Here is a 21,101-nt window from a genome sequence, read left to right as displayed (position 1 = left end):
CATACACAACTATGTGAGTATTACCAACAATCAGACTATCTGACCCCTGATCAATCGGGTTTTCGTCAGAATCACTCCACTACAACTGCCCTATTAAAGGTTTGCTAGGACATCCAGTAGACACAGTGACACATTAGACCATGGCATTCTACTGCACAAACTCAAAAACTCAGGTATTGGTGATTGTTCGCTAATCTGGTTTTGATCGTATGTATCGGATCGCTCTCAATATGTGTCCATTTCTGACAGCGACTCCTTCCCTCTCCCAATCACGTGTGGTGTTCCCCAAGGTTCCATTCTTGGCCCCCTACTATTTACATTATTTATAAATGATCTGCCTAATGTCTGCATATCCTCAAATGTACACATGTACGTAGACAACACAGTAATCTATGCGAGCAAATCCGATCTACCACAGCTTGAGGCTGTGCTCCAAGAGCAGTTTACAGAGGTAGAAAAGTGGATTGCAGAAAACAAACTCTTCCTAAACACTGACAAAACTGTCACAATGATCTTTGGAACAGTACCTAAATTACACAAACTACACAATTCCCACCTATCCATGAAAACAAATTCAAATAGCACACTGACTGCAGTACACTCTTTCAAATACTTGGGTTCGCAGTTAAACTCCAATCTATCTTTTGGCTGCAACATAGAAAAACTTGCATCTAAACTTTATCCAAAACTAGGTGCCTTGTACAGAAACAAATCCTGCCTAAGCACTACAGTAAAGGAAAAGATTGTACAGCAAATGCTGATGCAAATCATTGATTATGGTAATGTAGTATATGCACCTGCACCGCAATCCCACATTAATAAACTCAATACAATGTATAACTCGTTCTGCTGATTTATGCTACAATATAATTACAGGACCCACCATTGTGACATCCTAAAATAACTAAACTGGCTGTCGCTGGAATCCAGACGCACCCTTTAAATTTCCTGCCTTGTAGTTAAGAGCTTTTCTGGGAAACTACCGCCGTACCTGAGCAGAATGCTCTCCTCGGCTATTCCCACCTCGTATAACCTCCAATCCAGTACCAGCACTTTATTTAGTCTACCTCAATACAAAAAGAAAGCAGCCTGATCCTCCTTCTCCAACAGAGCGCCGCAATTGTGGAACGATCTCCCGCACACTTTAAAATCTTCCCCAAGCCTAAAGTCCTTTAAGAGACCCCTCTCTACATACCTCAAAAGAGAATGCATGTGTCATGGTTGAGTATACACTGCTCAAAAAAATAAAGGGAACACTTAAACAACACAATGTAACTAGTGATGTCCCGAACTGTTCGCCGGCGAATAGTTCCTGGCGAACATAGTTTGTTCGCGTTCGCCACGGACGGCAAACAGATGCGCTGTTTGGTCCGCCCCCTATTCGTCATCATTGAGTAAACTTTGTACCTCACAGTCAGCAGACACATTCCAGTCAATCAGCAGCAGACCCTCCCACCTCATGTACAGCATCCATTTTACATTCATTGTGAAGCTGCATTCTTAGTGAGAGTAGGGACAGTGTAGCTGCTGCTGATTTGATAGGGAAATTAATAGCTAGGCTAGGTAAGGACAGCACCCCAAAAAGCCCTTTTTAGGGCTAGAACATCAGTCTGCTTTTTTTTTCTGTGTAATGTAATTGCAGTTGCCTGTCTGCCTGCAAGCCAGCCTGTGTGTCAGGCTCACAGCATATACTGTGCCCACTTGCCCAGTGCCACCACTCACTCCCTGGTGTCACAATAGCTTGCATTTAAACAAAAAAAACTTTTTTGACTGTAATATAATAGCAGTCAGTTTCCTTCACGAGTGTGCATTTCAGGGCCTGCCAGGGCACAGTGTCACACCAGTGCAACTCATATCTGGTGTAACAGTAGTGTACATTTAAAAAAAAAAAAAATATATCGACTTTAATAGTTTGAATAGCAGTTAGTTGTCTGCCAGCGTGTGTGTCAGGCTCACAGCGTATACTGTGCCCACTTGCTCAGTGCCACCAGTCACTCACTGGTGTCCCAATAGCTTGCATTTAAAAAAACTAAACTTTTTGGACTGTAATATAATAGCAGTCAGTTTCCTTCACAAGTGTGCGTTTCAGGGCCAGCCAGGGCACAGTGTCACACCAGTGCAACTCATATCTGGTGTAACAGTAGTGTACATTTAAAAAAAAAAAAATACAATTTTGACTGTAATAGATTGAATAGCAGTTAGTTGTCTGCCAGCCTGTGTGTCAGGCTCACAGCATATACTGTGCCCACTTGCCCAGTGCCACCACTCATATCTAGTGTCGCAATAGCTTGCATTTAAAAAAAAACTAAACTTTTTGGTCTGTAATATAATAGCAGTCAGTTTCCTCCACGAGTGTGCATTTCAGGGCCTGTCCAGTGCCACCACTCACTCACTGGTGTCCCAATAGCTTGCATTTAAAAAAACTAAACTTTTTTGACTGTAATATAATAGCAGTCAGTTTCCTTCACAAGTGTGCGTTTCAGGGCCTGCCAGGGCACAGTGTCACACCAGTGCAACTCATATCTGGTGTAATAGTAGTGTACATTTAAAAAAAAATATTTTTTTTTGACTGTAATAGATTGAATAGCAGTTAGTTGTCTGCCAGCGTGTGTGTCAGGCTCACAGCATACACTGTGCCCACTTGCCCAGTGCCACCACTCATATCTAGTGTCACAATAGCTTGCATTTAAAAAAAAACTAAACTTTTTGGTCTGTAATATAATAGCAGTCAGTTTCCTTCACGAGTGTGTGTTTCAGGGCCTGCCCAGTGCCACCACTCACTCACTGGTGTCCCAATAGCTTGCATTTAAAAAAAAAACTAAACTTTATATAATAGCAGTCAGTTTCCTTCACTAGTGTGCGTTTCAGGGCCTGCCCAGTGCCACCACTCACTCACTGGTGTCCCAATAGTTTGCATTTAAAAAAAACAAAAACTTTTTGGACTGTAATATAATAGCAGTCAGTTTCCTTCACGAGTGTGCGTTTCAGGGCCTGTCAGGGCACAGTGTCACACCAGTGTTCAGAGGCCACGTACCCTGAACTTGAACAGTTGTGAGGTCATAGTTGACTGGCTAACACAGGACACCCAATCTTCTACAGCTTCCGCTCGGAACCTTGACGCAGCATCCTCCTCCAGCTTAGCTTTGGGCACCTCTCAAGTTACCACTCGCCCGCCTGCCGCCACCACCAACACTAGCACCAAAGCCGCTTCACTTGATCTGTCAGAGGAGTTATTTACACATCAGTTGGAAGAAATGAGTGATGCACAACCATTTTTGCCAGAGGATGTAGATAGCAGGGATATGTCTCAGTCAGGCAACATTACATACGTACGGTGTGATGATGATGATGTTGTACCCGCTGCTGCTTCCTTTGCTGAGTTGTCAGATACAAGTGAAGCGGTTGATGATGACGATGCGTCCGTGGATGTCACGTGGGTGCCTGCTAGAAGAGAAGAAGAACAGGGGGAAAGTTCAGATGGGGAGACAGAGAGGAGGAGGAGGAGACGAGTTGGAAGCAGGGGGAGGTCGTCGCAAGGAGCTAGTGGCACAGTCAGACAGCATGCATCGGCACCCGGGGTCAGCCAGACAGCACGCCAATCAACGCATGCTGTTGCCACCACCAGAATGCCGTTATTGCAGAGCTCAGCAGTGTGGCATTCTTTTTGTGTGTCTGCCTCTGACAACAGCGATGCCATTTGCAACCTGTGCCAAAAGAAACTGAGTCGTGGGAAGTCCAACACCCACCTAGGTATAACTGCTTTGCGAAGGTACATGATTGCACATCACAAACACCTATGGGATCAACACATGAGTACAAGCAGCACACAAACTCAAAGCCGCGATCCACCTCCTGGTCCAGCATTTTCAGCCATGTTAACCACTGCTGTCCTCCTTGCCCCCTCTCAACCATCCGCCCCTCCGTCTCTCACCTTGAGCAGTTCCTGCTCATCTGCCCACAGTCAGGTGTCTGTCAAGGACATGTTTGAGCGTAAGAAGCCAATGTCACAAAGTCACCCCCTTGCCCGGCATTTGACAGCTGGCTTGACTGAACTCTTAGCCCGCCAGCTTTTACCATACAAGCTGGTGGAGTTTGAGGCGTTCAAAAAATGTGTAGCTATTGGGACACCGCAGTGGAAGATACCCGGACGAAATTTCTTTGCACAAAAGGCAATCCCCAACCTGTACTCGATTGTGCAAAAGGAAGTAATGGCATGTCTGGCACACAGTGTTGGGGCAAGGGTCCATCTGACCACTGATACCTGGTCTGCAATGCATGGTCAGGGCAGGTATATCACCTACACTGCGCATTGGGTAAACCTGCTGACGGCTGCCAAGCATGGAATGCGTGGCTCTGCAGAGGAGTTGGTGACACCGCTACGACTTGCAGGCAGGCCTGCTGCCACCTCCTCTACTCCTCCTACTCCATCCTGTTCCATAACCTCCTCGGCTGAGTCCTCTTCTGCTGCTGAGTCTTGCTCCACATCAACGGCACCCCCCCAGCTCCCCAGGTACTGTTCCACATCCCGGATATGGAAGTGTCACGCCGTCTTGGGGTTGACTTTCCTGAAAGCAGAGAGTCACACCGGACCAGCACTCCTGTCCGCCCTGAACGCACAGGTGGATCAGTGGCTGACTCCGCACCAACTGGAGATCAGCAAAGTGGTTTGTGACAACGGAACAAATTTGTTGGCGGCATTGCATTTGGGCAAGTTGACACATGTGCCGTGCATGGCACATGTGTGTAATCTGATCGTGCAACGCTTTGTGCATAAGTACCCAGGCTTACAGGACGTCCTTAAGCAGGCCAGGAAGGCACTTGATTTGCGAGAGGCCGACACGTTGGAATTCAACACTCCTAATGTTCGACCGCCTGCTCCAACAAGAAAAATCTGTTTTTTTGTATGACCGGGGTGCTAGGACAGCCTCTGCGGAGCTGGGAATTTTTTCGCCACGTTACCGGACGCTCATGCGCAATGCCTGTAGGCTCATGCGTCCTTTTGAGGAGGTGACAAACCTAGTCAGTCGCACCGAAGGCACCATCAGCGACATCATACCATTTGTTTTTTCCTGGAGCATGCCCTGCGAAGAGTGCTGGATCAGGCCGTAGATGAGCGTGAAGAGGAAGAGTTGTGGTCACCATCACCACCACCAACAGCCTTATCAGCATCGCTTGCTGGACCTGCGGCAATGTTGGAAGAGGATTGTGAGGAAGAGGAGTCAGAGGAGGAATGTGGCTTTGAGGAGGAGGAGGAAGACCAACCACAACAGGCATCCCAGGGTGCTTGTTGTCACCTATCTGGTACCCATGATGTTGTACGTGGCTGGGGGGAAGAACATACCTTCAGAGAGATCACTGAGGACGAGGAACAGGACATAAGTAGCTCGGCATCCAACCTTGTGCAAATGGGGTCTTTGATGCTGTCGTGCCTGTTGAGGGACCCTCGTATAAAAAGGCTGAAGGAGAACTACCTGTACTGGGTGTCCACGCTACTAGACCCCCGGTATAAGCAGAAAGTGCCTGAAATGTTACCGAATTACAGCAAGTCGGAAAGGATGCAGCAGTTCCAAAATCAATTAAAAAGTATGCTATACACAGCGTATAAGGGTGATGTCACAGCACAACGGGAATCTAACAGGGGAAGAGGTGAAAGTAATCCTCCTCCTCCCACGACCACGCTGGCAAGGACAGGACGCTTTACAGACGTGTTGTTGATGGAGGACATGCGGAGCTTTTTAAGTCCTACGCATCGCCACAGCCCTTTGGGGTCCACCCTCAGAGAACGACTCGACCGACAGGTAGCAGACTACCTCGCCTTAACTGCAGATATCGACACTCTGAGGAGCGATGAACCCCTTGACTACTGGGTGTGCAGGCTTGACCTGTGGCCTGAGCTATCCCAATTTGCGATTGAACTTCTGGCCTGCCCCGCTTCAAGTGTCCTGTCAGAAAGGTCCTTCAGTGCAGCAGGAGGTATTGTCACTGAGAAGAGAAGTCGCCTAGGTCAAAAAAGTCTAGATTATCTCACCTTTATTAAGATGAATGAGGGATGGATCCCAAAGGGACTGACAGTGGGCGATACATTCGACTAAAAAAGGCCTAATGAGGGGGACTACTTAACACACCACTCCTATCTGGTGGCACATTAGATTGCATGCGCAGTGCCCCAAATTTGAAGTAGGAGGACCGACCAAGCATGTTTTTCCATCTCCCGCTTCCTAAAATCGATGCCTTATATACACGTCCCCTGATAGGGGACGTAACAGGGATTAAACTGATTAGAATAGTACTACTTAACACACCACTCCTATCTGGTGGCACATTAGATTGCACGCGCAGTGCCCCAAATTTGAAGTAGGAGGACCGACCAAGCATATTTTTCCATCTCCCGCTTCCTAAAATCGATGCCTTATATACACGTCCCCTTATAGGGGACGTAACAGGGATTAAACTGATAAGAATAGTACTACTTAACACACCACTCCTATCTGGTGGCACATTAGATTGCCCGCGCAGTTCCCCAAATTTGAAGTAGGAGGACCTACCAAGCATGTTTTTCTATCTCCTGCTTCCTAAAATCGATGCCTTATATACACGTCCCCTGATAGGGGACGTAACAGGGATTAAACTGATTAGAATAGTACTACTTAACACACCACTCCTATATGGTGGCACATTAGATTGCACGCGCAGTGCCCCAAATTTGAAGTAGGAGGACCGACCAAGCATGTTTTTCCATCTCCCGCTTCCTAAAATCGATGCCTTATATACACGTCCCCTGATAGGGGACGTAACAGGGATTAAACTGATAGGAATAGTACTACTTAACACACCACTCCTATCTGGTGGCACATTAGATTGCATGCGCAGTGCCCCAAATTTGAAGTAGGAGGACCGACCAAGCATCTTTTTCCATCTCCCGCTTCCTAAAATCGATGCCTTATATGCACGTCCCCTGATAGGGGACGTAACAGGGATTAAACTTATAGGAATAGTACTACTTAACACACCACTCCTATCTGGTGGCACATTAGATTGCACGCGCAGTGCCCCAAATTTGAAGTAGGAGGACCGACCAAGCATGTTTTTCCATCTCCCGCTTCCTAAACTCGATGCCTTATATACACGTCCCCTGATAGGGGACGTAAAAGGGATTAAACTTATAAGAATAGTACTACTTAACACACCACTCCTATCTGGTGGCACATAAGATTGCATGCGCAGTGCCCCAAATTTGAAGTAGGAGGACCGACCAAGCATGTTTTTCCATCTCCCGCTTCCTAAAATCGATGTCTTATATACACGTCCCCTGATAGGGGATGTAACAGGGATTAAACTGATAGGAATAGTACTATTTAACACACCTTATAATAATGCAGAGAGAGGCAACGCAGAGAGAGGAGTCTGAAGAAGAGGAGTCAGAGGAGGAAGGTGGCTTTGAGGAGGTGGAAGACCAAACACAGCAGGCATCCCAGGGGGATTGTTGTCACCTTTCGGGGACCCTTGGTGTTGTACGTGGCTGGGTGGAGGAAGAGACCTTCAATGACATCAGTGAGGACAAGGAACGGGACATGGCTAGCTTGGTATCCAACCTTGTGCAAATGGGGAGTTTGCGGCTATGCAAATGGACTGTTTGCGCTTGTTTGCGGTGCGTTAAACGGGGAGTTTGGTCTGTCACTGTGAAGCGGGCGTAACCATTACACTACCTGATCGATACAACAACATACCTGATGTTTTAAAGCACGTTATTCCAAACAATTTAAGAATGTTAGGTGATTTATGCCCTTTATGGATTAAAACCAGACTCTGCATCAACTATGTAATTTTCCATGGGAGTTTTTTTTTTTTTTAATTCTTTATTTTTGTTGTGCATGGTTTGACAAAATGATATATGCTGCCACAACAGCAAACATAATCACAGTAATATCACAGATTCATACATATGTGGCATTGAGGTGAAAGCACATTTTTTAAACATTTTTAAACGTGGTAAGACTATCTAGCGATATATGACATGCAAGTATCAGCGTTAGTAGGTATACGAATAGAAAAATTATAATGTTTATAAACGTCAGAACACAAAAAATAATAACATGCTACTAGGCCGGTTATGGTAGTTATGCTAACCCAGTTGTGCACACTTTTAAGCTACTTATAGAGAGGTTGATCATGGTGAAAACATGCAGTTTGCATATGTCTGATATCTCTAAGAAAATGTGTCGTCTGGGTAAGTTAAGTAATCAGCGTTTACCTATGCGTAGTTAACTGCGCTGGTGCACAGCTTAGGCAGACATTATGAACAGTTTTAATTAACAGCATGTAGGAATAACTTCAATAGGCTACATTAGTTGACTTTTAAATATGATTAATTCCCTATTTTTCGCGACTCACATGGGATAACAACATTTGTTCAGGAAGCGTACATTTTGAAAAGGTATCATTTAATCAGAGCTTTGAGGCGTGAGAGTATATATCATAAGCGGGTTGCGTCTGTATTAGTGTTGCCTGCTAGAGTGTCAGTGAGTAGAGGTATTTTCATTATATTTGAACATTTAAGGTCGCATTAGGTGGACGACATATTTTAACATGAAAGTATATGGTATGCGATTACTATTTAAGCTAGTTTGCGTATTAAAAACATATTATAACATCAACATCAGTTGTCTGTCTCAGGGTGGTCAGGCTTGAAAACTTTGCAGGACATCGTGCATATTAATAGCTGTCTCATGGGACCTAACTGGTATGGTTGTCCCTGTTACGCTGACTGTCGGTGTTGTCCCTATGAGGCAGCCGCCCGCGCGGAATAAGGTCCAGAAAAGAAAAACATTAAAAGCTTAACACAACATAAACAACCAAACTAGTAACATTACTTGAGTCTCTTGCTACCTCCTCATCATATCTGGGTGGTCGCCAACATTGTAAGCTCAGTGCGGGTCGGAGAGGGCCCTGTATTACATGGTATATTTGTTCCCGTTAGGGTATCCCGCCCCCCGCCATTGGTTAAACAGAGTAAAACCTGACACGTCCCGACATACTAGGTGCTACTTTCATGTAGCGGTTTCAGCCAAGGATAGGCCGTATTAGTCCCGGTGTCCCTATGTCGTAATCGCAGCGTACGTCTCCGGCGTGGAACTCAGGGGGACGAATGGGACGCTCTTGTCCGGGTCCCATACATGAGGGCGGTTGGGAGAGCTGCTAGTGTCCGTGGTAGCTGGTTCCGCCGAGGTCAGCAGCTCTTGAGGTAAGTCCAGGAGCTGGAGGAATGCCGGGGAGTCTTGGGCGTCCTGTATGGTGTGAAAGTCCTTTTCCCGTGTGACTGATAGTGTCCTATGGGGTCGCCAACGGTATTCTACCTTGTGGGCACGAAGGATCGTATTAAGTGGCTTCAGCGTTCTTCGCCAGGCTAGCGTGCTGTTAGATAGATCCGAGTAGAGCGATATGTCCATGTTTTCAAATCGGAAGGGGGATTTGGTTCGAAAAGCTGACAAAATCGCCGTTCTGTGCCCACTGCTGCGGAGGCTCAGAATAACATCCCGTGTGGCGTTGGTCGGTGCGTTCGGTGGTTTAGGGATTCGGAAGATCCCTTCTGGTGTGATCTTTGCACGATTTCCCTGTGGTAGGATAGCGAGGAGCAGCCGATCAATTAAAAGAGGTAGGTCGGCCTCGGCAATGTCCTCACGTACTCCCCTTCCATGGGAGTTTTGCCATGGATCCCCCTCCGGCATGCCACAGTCCAGGTGTTAGTCCCCTTGAAACAACTTTTCCATCACTATTGTGGCCAGAAAGAGTCCCTGTGGGTTTTAAAATTCGCCTGCCCATTGAAGTCTATGGCGGTTCGCCCGTTCGCGAACATTTCCGGAAGTTTGCGTTCGCCGCTCGCGAACTGAAAATGTTATGTTCGCGACATCTCTAAATGTAACTCCAAGTCAATCACACTTCTGTGAAATCAAACTATCCACTTAGGAAGCAAAACTGAGTGACAATCAATTTCACATGCTGTTGTGCAAATGGGATAGACAACAGGTGGAAATTATAAGCAATTAGCAGGATACCCCCAATAAAGGAGTGGTTCTGCAGGTGGTGACCACAGACCACTTCTCAGTTCCTTTGCCTTCTGGCTGATGTTTTGGTCACTTTTGAATGCTGGCAGTGATTTCACTCTAGTGGTATCATGAGATGGAGTCTACAACCCACACAAGTGGCTCAGGTAGTGTAGCTCATCCAGGATGGCACATCAATGTGAGCTGTGGCAAGAAGGTTTGCTGTGTCTGTCAGCATAGTGTCCAGAGCATGGAGGCCCTACCAGGAGACAGGCCAGTACATCAGGAGACATGGAGGAGGCCGAAGGAGGGCAACAACCCAGCAGCAGGACCGCTACCTCCGCCTTTGTGCAAGGAGGAACAGGAGGAGCACTGCCAGAGCCCTGCAAAATGACCTCCAGCATGCCACAAATCTGCATGTGTCTGCTCAAACAGTCAGAAACAGACTCCATTAGGGTGGTATGAGGGCCCAACGTCCACAGGTGGGGGTTGTGCTTACAGCCCAACACCGTGCAGGATGTTTGGCATTTGCCAGAGAACAACAAGATTGGAAAATTTGCCACTGGCGCCCTGTGCTCTTCACAGATGAAAGCAGGTTCCCACTGAGCACATGTGACAGACGTGACAGAGTCTGGAGACGCCGTGGATAATGTTCTGCTACCTGCAACATCCTCCAGCATGACTGGTTTGGCAGTGGGTCAGTAATGGTGTGGGGTGGCATTTCTTTGGGGGCCGCACAGCCCTCCATGTGCTCACCAGAGGTATGCAAAAAAGGGATGAGTTGGGCGCTTGCTATGTGGAAAATAGGCTGCAGTGACCAATACAAGGAACCCCAACCTTGTAAGAGAGTGACGTGAAAAAAAAGGAGAAAGGAAACCGCGCCTTAAATATAGAGAAATATATAAATATACAAAATGTATACGTACACAATGGTAGGAGTTATGGTCTCTAATACAGTTTGACCTCGAAAAGAAAAAAGCATACAAAATAATAGTGCAGTATGTCAAATATATTAAATATGTGGATGATTAATCGAGATAATTTTCACTCGTTGTAATTCTCGTTGTAAAATAGGCCGACCGCACAGCCCAAATCCATGGAACTGTTTTGGGCATTAAAATGTGCCTGCGGTTGGTCACAAAGGACTTCCGACTAACTTTTGAACTAATGGAAGGATTTGCATGATTTTTGAGTATGTTCATATTTCAAGTATGCTGATTATTAATATGTGTTTTATGAAGATTGGATGTACAGTTTTGGAGTTATAAAAATGTATAAGTTTTAGCTTGGAGATAATTGAGTAGATACAGTAAGAAACTCAATTATCTCCCAAGCAGAGGGGAGGGAATATGTGGGATGTAACCATTATCTTATTGGTTAATGCCTAATTGCCTGTGGGCGGCTCCCTTGCAGGGGAGCACTGCATCAAGCAGAGTACCTGCCATTAAACATCAGAGTTCTTCTTCACCCTCAATCTAGAGTCCTGTCTCTTATTGGGGGAATCTCTACATCACTACAAGGGATTGCTATGCTCTGCCTATTCTCTTAGCTAATCACTTATAAGCTCTTGTAAGAGCTTGTTCCTGCTTCACTCTCTTGGAGGAGAGGTTCACACACTGGAACCTGGAGCCTGGTCGGAGGTCCAGGGTGGGTGGGAGACGGCGAGACCCTAACCAAGCTGCGGCGGTTCGTGGGGTCTACAGTGGTTGTGGTGTCTGGCGGAGCGCTTGGAGCCCTCTGTAAGCGCTAGGAGCATCCTTCAACGGAGGTACCCAGTCGGGGTGCCAGTTGATCCGTTACAGAGATCCCTTAGGAGACCATCTGCCACCTTATCAGGAGCATGCACAGGCGTTGTAGGGAGGACACACACTACTGAGCCTCATTTTGACTTGTTTTAAGGACATTACATCAAAGTTGGATCAGCCTGTAGTGTGTTTTTCCACTTTAATTTTGAGTGTGACTCCAAATCCAGACCTTCATGGGTTGAAAAATTTGATTTCCAATGTTTTGTTTTTGTGTGATATTGTTGTCATCACATTCAACTATGTAATGAACAAAGTATTTCAGAAGAATATTTCATTCATTCAGATCTGGGATGTGTTATTTTTGTGTTCCCTTTATTTTTTTTGAGCAGTGTATATTTCCTACCTGTTATATGTTAAATTTTGTATATATTGTGTATTAATATTGTTTTTGTATTTTTATTGTACCCTAATGTAACAATGCAATGTTTTGTGGACCCAGGACATACTTGAAAATGAGAGAAATCTCAATGTATCTTTCCTGGTAAAATATTTTATAAATAATACATTTATCATGCATACATTTTAAGTTTTTTTTTTCAAAATGCATTTGTTTTAATACATTTGCATTTATACTTGCAAAAACATATTATACAAGAATATCATTTTTAATTAGTGGGTAATAGCTTATTGACCCAAGGAGAGATCTGATTGCCCCTTTGGGGTCAAGAAGGAATTTTTTCCTAGTTTGTTGCAAAATTGCAAGTGCTTCAGACTGAGATTTTTTGCCTTCTTTTGGGTCAACGGCAAAAACAGATGTGAGAAAGACTAAACTTGATGGTCACATGTTTCTTTTGAGCTATGTAACTATATATATGTAACTATGTAAAAAGGAATGAAACATTAGAAACACTTGTGTTGGACTGCCTGGCACCCCGACTGGGTAACTCTGTCAAGCTCGCTTCCGAGCTCTCCTACGGGAACCAGGAGTCGCCGCAGCTTGGCTCGGGTCTCTCTGTTGCTTACCGCCCTGAAACAGGGTCCTGGATACAGCTTCAAGTGATTAAGCTCTCCTGCAGAGAGTATAGCTGATGCACCCAAACATCAGCCCAGACTAAGTGAAGGGTGAAAAGGAACTGCTTTGTTATGGTCAAGTTGCCTGCTTATATACACAGCCCCCAGCTGTCTCCACACAATACAACGCAAGCCAAAGATCTCTGTGCCTGAGAGATAATTGACTTAAGGACTGGTAAGCTAATTTTCTCCCAGGAACAGAGAAGCAAACACAAAAACAAAACATAAAAATACCCCAAAACATCATAAAAATATACATTAACCCCACATATCATACATCCCCAAATAGCGCTTAGATCCGTGCAGTGTAGGGTAAACGCCACTGTGTTAAAGTTCTGACTGGCCGCATACGTGGTCTGATGCCCAAAATAGTTCCAGGGTGTTTGGTGCTTTTGCCAGTCAACGTTTTGTAGCTCCTGCCGCCGCAATACCGGGTGCTCCAGCTGGCTTTCATTTAGCATTTGTTCCCCTTAGTCTCAGGTACATTCCCTCCAAAAAGCGCTCTCCTGGGGGATTTCAGCTGTTTAAAACCACGGACCAAGTTGTCCGGGAGCCGTACGGTCTCCTCAAGTCAAAAACAGTTCCATAGCGGCCGTGGCTAAGTACTGCTGAGGACCATTTGTTTGTTTGGTTTATGCGAACGGACGCCAAGGAGCTAATGTTCAGTTCAATTTGAATGAAGGGAAAGTGCCAAACCAGGGGCACCCAGGGAAAGCTGCTAATGGTGGCTGGGCAGGATAACTCCCGAACGGTGTCTTAGACCTGGATCATAGTCGGTGGGCAGGAGGCCGGCTTCCACACTCCTCCAGGAGTCCATGGCAAATGTTCGTGGGAAGGAGCGTTTGTCACATACACCCACCTAAAAAATGATCCCCCAAATTATGATAGAACATTAAAATGAAAATAAGGAACAATGGGGTGGGATGAGTTTGGGTCAAGTGATAGGGAAGACAGAGAGGAAAAGGGAATAAAAAGAAAACATCAGAGGGGATTTTTTAAATAAATAAATAAATAATTCACATTTTTTTCTCCACACGTGTCCTAAAATAACAAAGACTATAGATGACCTGTGTCTCTTTTTACAACATTCCAACAGTTTTTCCTGATGATATAGCATAAGGGTGAAATGAGAACATTTGTTTGTTTGCATCACAGCGCCCATGAGTCGTTAGGGAAATTCTAGTGTAAGTTCACTTATCACGCATCTACAACATGATGTGACGTGTTAGAAGTACCAAGATTTAGGGTCTGGGTGCTCTCATGGGCAGTGCCTTATTATAAACTCCTTAAAAAGGTAATTTGTTATTTTGTTTTACAAATAGCTTAGAAGGGAAGTAGAGAGGGGTTGGAACTGTCTCGTTAAGGAGATAGTTGCAGTGTACCTACCTACGCTAAGAGAGTGAGCTGAAGGACAGTACTGTGTGTTCAAGTGTGTTGGAAATCGGAATCTAGCACTCAGGTCTATGGCTTTCCTATTAAACCTATATGTGCCTTCCATCTAATGCTACAGAATGCTTATATCAACGACAGGTGAAGAGGGAAGAATAAAAAAAAAAATAATAATTAAATGAAAAAATATGTTGTTGTGTCTAGAAATGGGAAATACTAGTTCTAAACTACAACTTGTGTTGTAATTGTTTTGCTTACAAGTATTTCCATATAGTATAGCCAGTAATGTTTATGTGGCTGGAAGATTTTTTGCTTGTATAATGTGGCAGTAAATACATCTTGGTCAATTCAGAAGCACATATGTTGATAGTATTGATTTCCTTCTAGTATTTGGTCTAAAGCCTCAAATGTATGCAAAGTATTGGTGTGTTAAAAAGGCATGCAGGGAAATGACAACATGGCACATCTCTTAAACTCTCATTCTAAATCATGATCCTTTATTAGAGCCAACGAAAATGAAATGATGTTTCAGCTAACCTAGGAGGATAACAAGCAGAAGTGAGAAGTGCTGTTTTGTGCTTTAGTTTTGTCTGTTTGTGGAACTAGGAGCCTCCATTAATAATACATCTTTTTTTTTTCTTCTCAGCTGCTCACCCAAAAGAGTTGCCTTTGGGCAGGTCAAGCAGGGCTCACAGTTTCAAAGGCCCCATTGTGATTGTCTGTCTCCAAAACAATGATATCACGGTGCTAGTAGTGCACTCAGGATACTTTGTGAGAGCTCCCATCACCCTGAGAAACCAAAAAACACTATTCAAATATGTTAGGGGAGTGTTAATTTGTAAGTGTTAGAGTTGTTGTCTGTGTATTAGTGTTAGAGTGTGTCTGTAAGTATGTGTCAGTATAAGTCAGTGTATGACTGTTAGTAATGTATTAGTGTTAGTATTAGTCTGAGTTAGAGTGTTCTTGTGTATGAGTGTTAGAGTGAGTTTTTGTACAAGTGCCAGTGTCAATCTCTGCATGAGTGTTTGTGTGAGTCTGTTTATGAGTTTCAGTGTTTCTGTGTATTTGTGTTGCATCTTTGATTGTGTGTAATATGTCTGTGTTTGTGTACATATACCGTATATACTCGAGTATAAGACGAGTTTTTCAGCACATTTTCTGTGCTGAAAAACTCCCACTCGTCTTATACTCAAGTCAATGTCTGTATTATGGCAATTTACATTGCCATAATACAGACAAGGATCTGTGTAGGAGGGGGGCAGGCAGAGAGCATTTACTTACCTTTCCTGCAGCTCCTGTCAGCTCCCTTCTCTCTCCTGCGTTCCGGTCAGCTCCCTCTGCAAGTCTCGCGAGAGCCGCGGGGTCAGTGCCACGCGGAGCTCTGACCCCGCGTCGCTCGCGAGATTTGCAGAGGGAGCTGACCGGAACGCAGGAGAGAGAAGGGAACTGACAGGAGCTGCAGGAAAGGTAAGTAAATGCTCTCTGCCAGCCCCCCTCCACTGAACTGCCAATGCCACTGGACCACCAGGGAGTGAGAGCCCCCCTCCCTGGCCAGCTAACAAGCAGGGAGGGGGGACGAAAAGAAATAAATAAAAATTTAAATAATATATATAAAAATATATATTAATAATAATAATATAAAAAAATATTAAAATAATAATATAAAAAAATATAATAATAATAATATAAAAAATAATAATAAAAATTCCCGCCCCCCACCAAGGCTCTGCATCACATACTCATACACACACACTGCACTCATACACACACTGCATTCATGCACACACTGCACTCATACACACACTGCATTCATACACACACTGCACTCATACACACACTGCACTCATACACACACTGCATTCATACACACATTGCACTCATACACACACTGCACTCACACACACACACTGCACTCATTACACACACTGCACTCATACACACACTGCACTAATTACACACAATGCATTAATTACATACACACACTGCATTCATTACATACACACTGTAAATAAATATTCAATTAATATATATTTTTTGGGATCTAATGTTATTTAGAAATTTACCAGTAGCTGCTGCATTTCCCACCCTAGTCTTATACTCGAGTCAATAATAATCCCATTTTTGGGGGGTAAAATTAGGGGTCTCGACTTATATTCGGGTCGACTTATGCTCGAGTATATACGGTATTAGTGTGTATTCATGGATGCATGTTAATGTGTGACTATATATGTACACTTGTGTGTGTCTATGTGTGAGTGAGCAAATTGCTAATTAGGAAAGGGTAAGTGGCAATTTATATAACATTTGGTTCATTTAAATCCATTCGGCCATGGGAATTTTTTGTTTAGGTCAATTCGAGATTCATCTTGTAATGCTTCAGAACTGAATAAGGAACTGCAGATTTTGAAGTGGATAATCTTTTCCTTTAATTTGTAAAGAAATCTTACTTAAATAGAAAAAGTCCAGTTAGCAAAAAGAAATACTGTAACTTTAAATACACTCTCCTGCAGGGATATAGTTGGCTGTTGGCTAGCACAGGAGTAATGCAGTTAGCAGCATCAAGAGTAGCAGGTATTAGACAAATAAAGCAGGAAATTCAAACCCAAAGTAAGCACTGCAAGATGTGTTTTAGAATACTTATGTTTAGATAAGAAGGGTCCTTTAACAAGCCGGGTCACTTGGGGTTGGAGAAGGCAGCTTGATCAGTAAACAGTCCGGGTACTTAGGGTTGGAGAGTGAGGCATAAACATTTGAGCGGTCTGAGATCAGGAGAAGGCAGAAGAATCCATTTGACAGTCCAGAGATTCAGTACACAATTAGCAATAACAAAGAAGAGCTTTGCTGGCACATAAAACACGGAGGTAACTTACAAATTAACAAAGCACTTCCAATCTGGCGTGGCTTCCCTATAAGGTGTGGGAAGATTGCGTCACAGAGGTGGGCAGAGACACTGCCCATCTATTCCCGGAAGTGCACCGAGGATCGAGGTTACAGTAAGATCTGACACGTCCATGCAGCATTTAGGTTTTGGATGTTTTTCATCCTTGTGATCACTTCACAGGAAAAATACTGACAAATCAAAGAGTGCGAAAGCTATGTACATATTGTGCAGTACACTGATAGGTGACTTTTTGCTTGATTTGGTTCACATATGAAGTGAAAAGAAGTAAACAATACAGTGATAATGAGCAGTAAAAGAACATTTTTTTTTCTATATTGGACACATATAGAGGCCCCTAACCATCCTTTGCTTTAAACTAAATCTCTTTTATTTCTGTCTAAATGGGTGACCTTGTACCCTATGTATAGTCCGGTCTATGAATAGGCAATGGTTTCTCTTTGTCCCAAATATATTTGTATAATGCCATCATATCCCACAGCTTTCCAAACTATACAGATTTAAAAGTGTTAAACGTTCTTCATAACTAAAATGTTTCATTCCTTTTATTAATTTTGTAGTCCTCCTCTGCAGTTTTTCTACTGCTATAATATCTTTATTTACAACAGGTGCAAAAAGTTGCACAGCATATTCAAGGTGTGGTCTTACCATTGATTTAAAAAGAGGTAACATTATATTTTTATACTGAGCAGTAATGTCCCTTTTTATACATGGCAATACCTTACTGGCCTTAACTGATGATTGACAGTTGACATTGTTGCCTAGTACAAAAAAAACATACAACCAGCTACTTATCTCTTGCATGTTCTCCCCAAGGATTTATCTACAACTATGTCCGTTTTAATAATTCACATATTGATAGCAGCCAAAGTAAGCATAGCAAGCTTGTGGAAAAGTAAAAACATTCTGGAAATTGCGCAAATTGTAGAAAAAGTATCCCGAACACGAGAGTACGAAGCTATATCATACATATTGGCCAGCTTGCCTGAGAAATTTACGCAAAGGTGGTCTAACTGGCAGGAAAGCGGGCAGTAAAATTAACCCAAAACCCATAGTACACATGTATCCGGGTTGCAGAGCTGTGTCTTGAAGGTTCAATTTGCAGGTGCCACTGCATACTTCATGCACACATATGTTATATCATGTTTGGTTATTTTGTGTTCTTTGTTCAATCAAAAGTGGCGAAAAATGTTATAATGTTTTTCAATAAAAAATCATGGTTCATTGTACTTTAGCTCCAAACTGGCCATAGGTAGCCACACATGAAATCAGACCACTGAAAGTTACAGTGCAGACGCACGAAACTGCAAAGATGTCTACATTACATCCCTGCTATTTTGCTACATTGACATATTTATTAACACACTGTATACACTCCTTGGTATAGTCGTCAATGTCACTCTGTTATGCATTATTTCTTATAACTCTGTAAAATGTGCAATATGCTGTTGTGGAAACAAAAACGTTAAACCAATAAAAAGGAAAAATGAAAAAACAAAAAACAAAAAAAAAACAGTAACTCCAACCAGTCTTTTGCACACAGGTTGTAAATATGCTATTATATAATTAAATTAAACTGTAGCCCTAATTCTAATAAAGAAAAAAGTAATGACATCAAATAATCATGTAATATAAATACATTTATACCTGAAGTGTGCATTAGAAAAATAAAATGCTATATAATGCCTTCTCATGGTTTTTAGGCACTTAAAGCTATTTATCATTTGGTCCATAAAATACAAGAACAATCACATATAAAGTATTAATTGATTAACACAATTGTTATTTTTATTTAGAATTATGTGTTATTCATAGGTTTGGCATGATATGCTTATGATCATTTAAGTCTCTTTCAATGTCTCTTCCTCTGCATGGCTTACGAAATGTACTTTTGCCTGTTTTGAGCCAAATAGTTCCTGGAGAAAATGCCTACACTAAATTATAGCAAGCAGTTTATATTATTGTATGATGTCCTTCCCTGCAGTGACATGGAATACTCTACCCAAAATGTCTTTCTTCACATCTCCCCTTCACCATACCTCTCTGTATGGATTTAAATGACATAATTTGATATGTGTTTAAAGAAAAAAAACAAATTTCAATGTAAAATCCAATCTGTATCTATCTATTTATCTGTCTGTCTGTCTGTCTGTCTATCATCTATCTATTTGTCTATCTATCCCAAAAAAATGTCATAATCTGGTCTACGATTTAATTTGGAAATTGGATATCTAAAACAAGATGCTGCCAAATTCCAGAGAAATAAATGGAGCTTAAGTGTTCTCCAGTGTACGTTAATATTTTCAAAAGAAAACAAAGATGAACTTGTGTTATATTTTTCCTTGTTTTCGTTTTGGTAATAAATGCACTTATGCAAAACTATGTTAATTAAATGAATTCAGAATACTTTAATCATATCATCTTTAATTTGCTATGTCTAAAATAGAATTATCAGATTATCAAGGTATAAGCCTTTGGAGGGTAATAATAATATTTAATAAAAAATGTATATGCAACTAAAACAAAATATTAAAACCAGCCTAGGATAGGGAAAAGAGAAGACAAGTGTTGGCTGAGAAATATCAGCCAGTTCCTGGCACTAAAGACACAACAGACTTTGAACAAAACAGGAAAATTTAGAGATGAGTATTGCTTTTGTTTTAATTTATTTTTGTCTTTTTTTATTGCATCAATTACTTATTTCTAAAAGGAAACTGCCATCATTTTTTATTACTGTTGTGCTTTATTTTAGAAAGAATATATATGGCAATAATTGCTCCATGGGGGCAGCCATCTTTTTTTCTCCTTGGTTAAAATTTACATGCATAACATGAAGGTCTGACAATGTCACAAGGTGCATTTTTAAAATGCTCGGAGCAAGCACAAGATGTCAGAATTTCTGACTCTACCTATTGATGACTATTGTGTTTTTTGGTCTGATAAAACAGGCTTTAAGCATAATCCAGGAGATGCAGTGAAAAGTGGTATTTATATACTGTAATGTATTACGAAATTATGTATACAGAGGCTATAATTCATGTAATCTTTTATTTAAAATAATCAATAAAAATTACAACAGTTTTCCTTTAACAAAACGGCCAGTTACAATCACCATATTTAAATAATAACGCAATTTCCTGTCCCTACCATCCTTCTCTTTGTCTAAAAAATATAGCATTTTTAAGCTCATCTTCCAGTTTATAGAATAGCAAACTAAACATAAGCTTTCTGAATAGTTTAAATCACGTCCTTGAATTACTGAAACTGCTGGTAACTGGCCACACTGCTCAAATACCTCATCCCAGGCAAAACACTGCAATGTAAGAGTACGCTACAACATCAAGACTCCAACACATCTATATATGCAACCAATATCCTGTAAGGTCACTTCCCAATTTTGGTGTTGGTTTGGCACTAACTCCAGTTTTGACACAGCTGAGTCAATCCAGCAACCTAACTCTAAGTTTGATGCAATTGTGTAATTTTAGGTACAATGACAGCAGTTGAGAAGCAGTGTTATTTTTTACAAGGTCATGGTCACATCTTTCTGCCTCCAACTAACCTTTCATGATGTGAGCCTCATGATCCTTGTGCCTTTTTTAAATCTTATTGGTGTCTGCATCTTGACTGGTACAATGTGCATACCATAATGATGCTATGCTGATGCAAGGGTACCAGGGCTTATTTAAACTTCTGTGATCTTTGGTGCAGTGCCCTTTTATGGTTTTAGATAGCTTTTAAGCATATTTATTAATTGTTCCCGATTTCCAGTTACTGACCCAGCTTGCCTTGATTCTGACCTTGTTACTTCCTGTGTTCCAGACCTGGCTATGTTCCTGACCTTGAGTTATCCAAGTTCTGGTTTCACATGTACCAGACCTGGCTAGTTCCTGTCTTTGGGTCGGCTGTTGCACTAGTTATCTAGCAATCTAATTTACCATATTAACTTCACTGGCT

The sequence above is a fragment of the Pelobates fuscus genome, chromosome 1 (genome assembly GCF_036172605.1).
Source record: "Pelobates fuscus isolate aPelFus1 chromosome 1, aPelFus1.pri, whole genome shotgun sequence".
Lineage (NCBI taxonomy): Eukaryota > Metazoa > Chordata > Amphibia > Anura > Pelobatidae > Pelobates > Pelobates fuscus.
The sequence above is the reverse complement of the archived record's forward strand: the minus strand, read 5'-3'. Positions refer to the sequence as shown.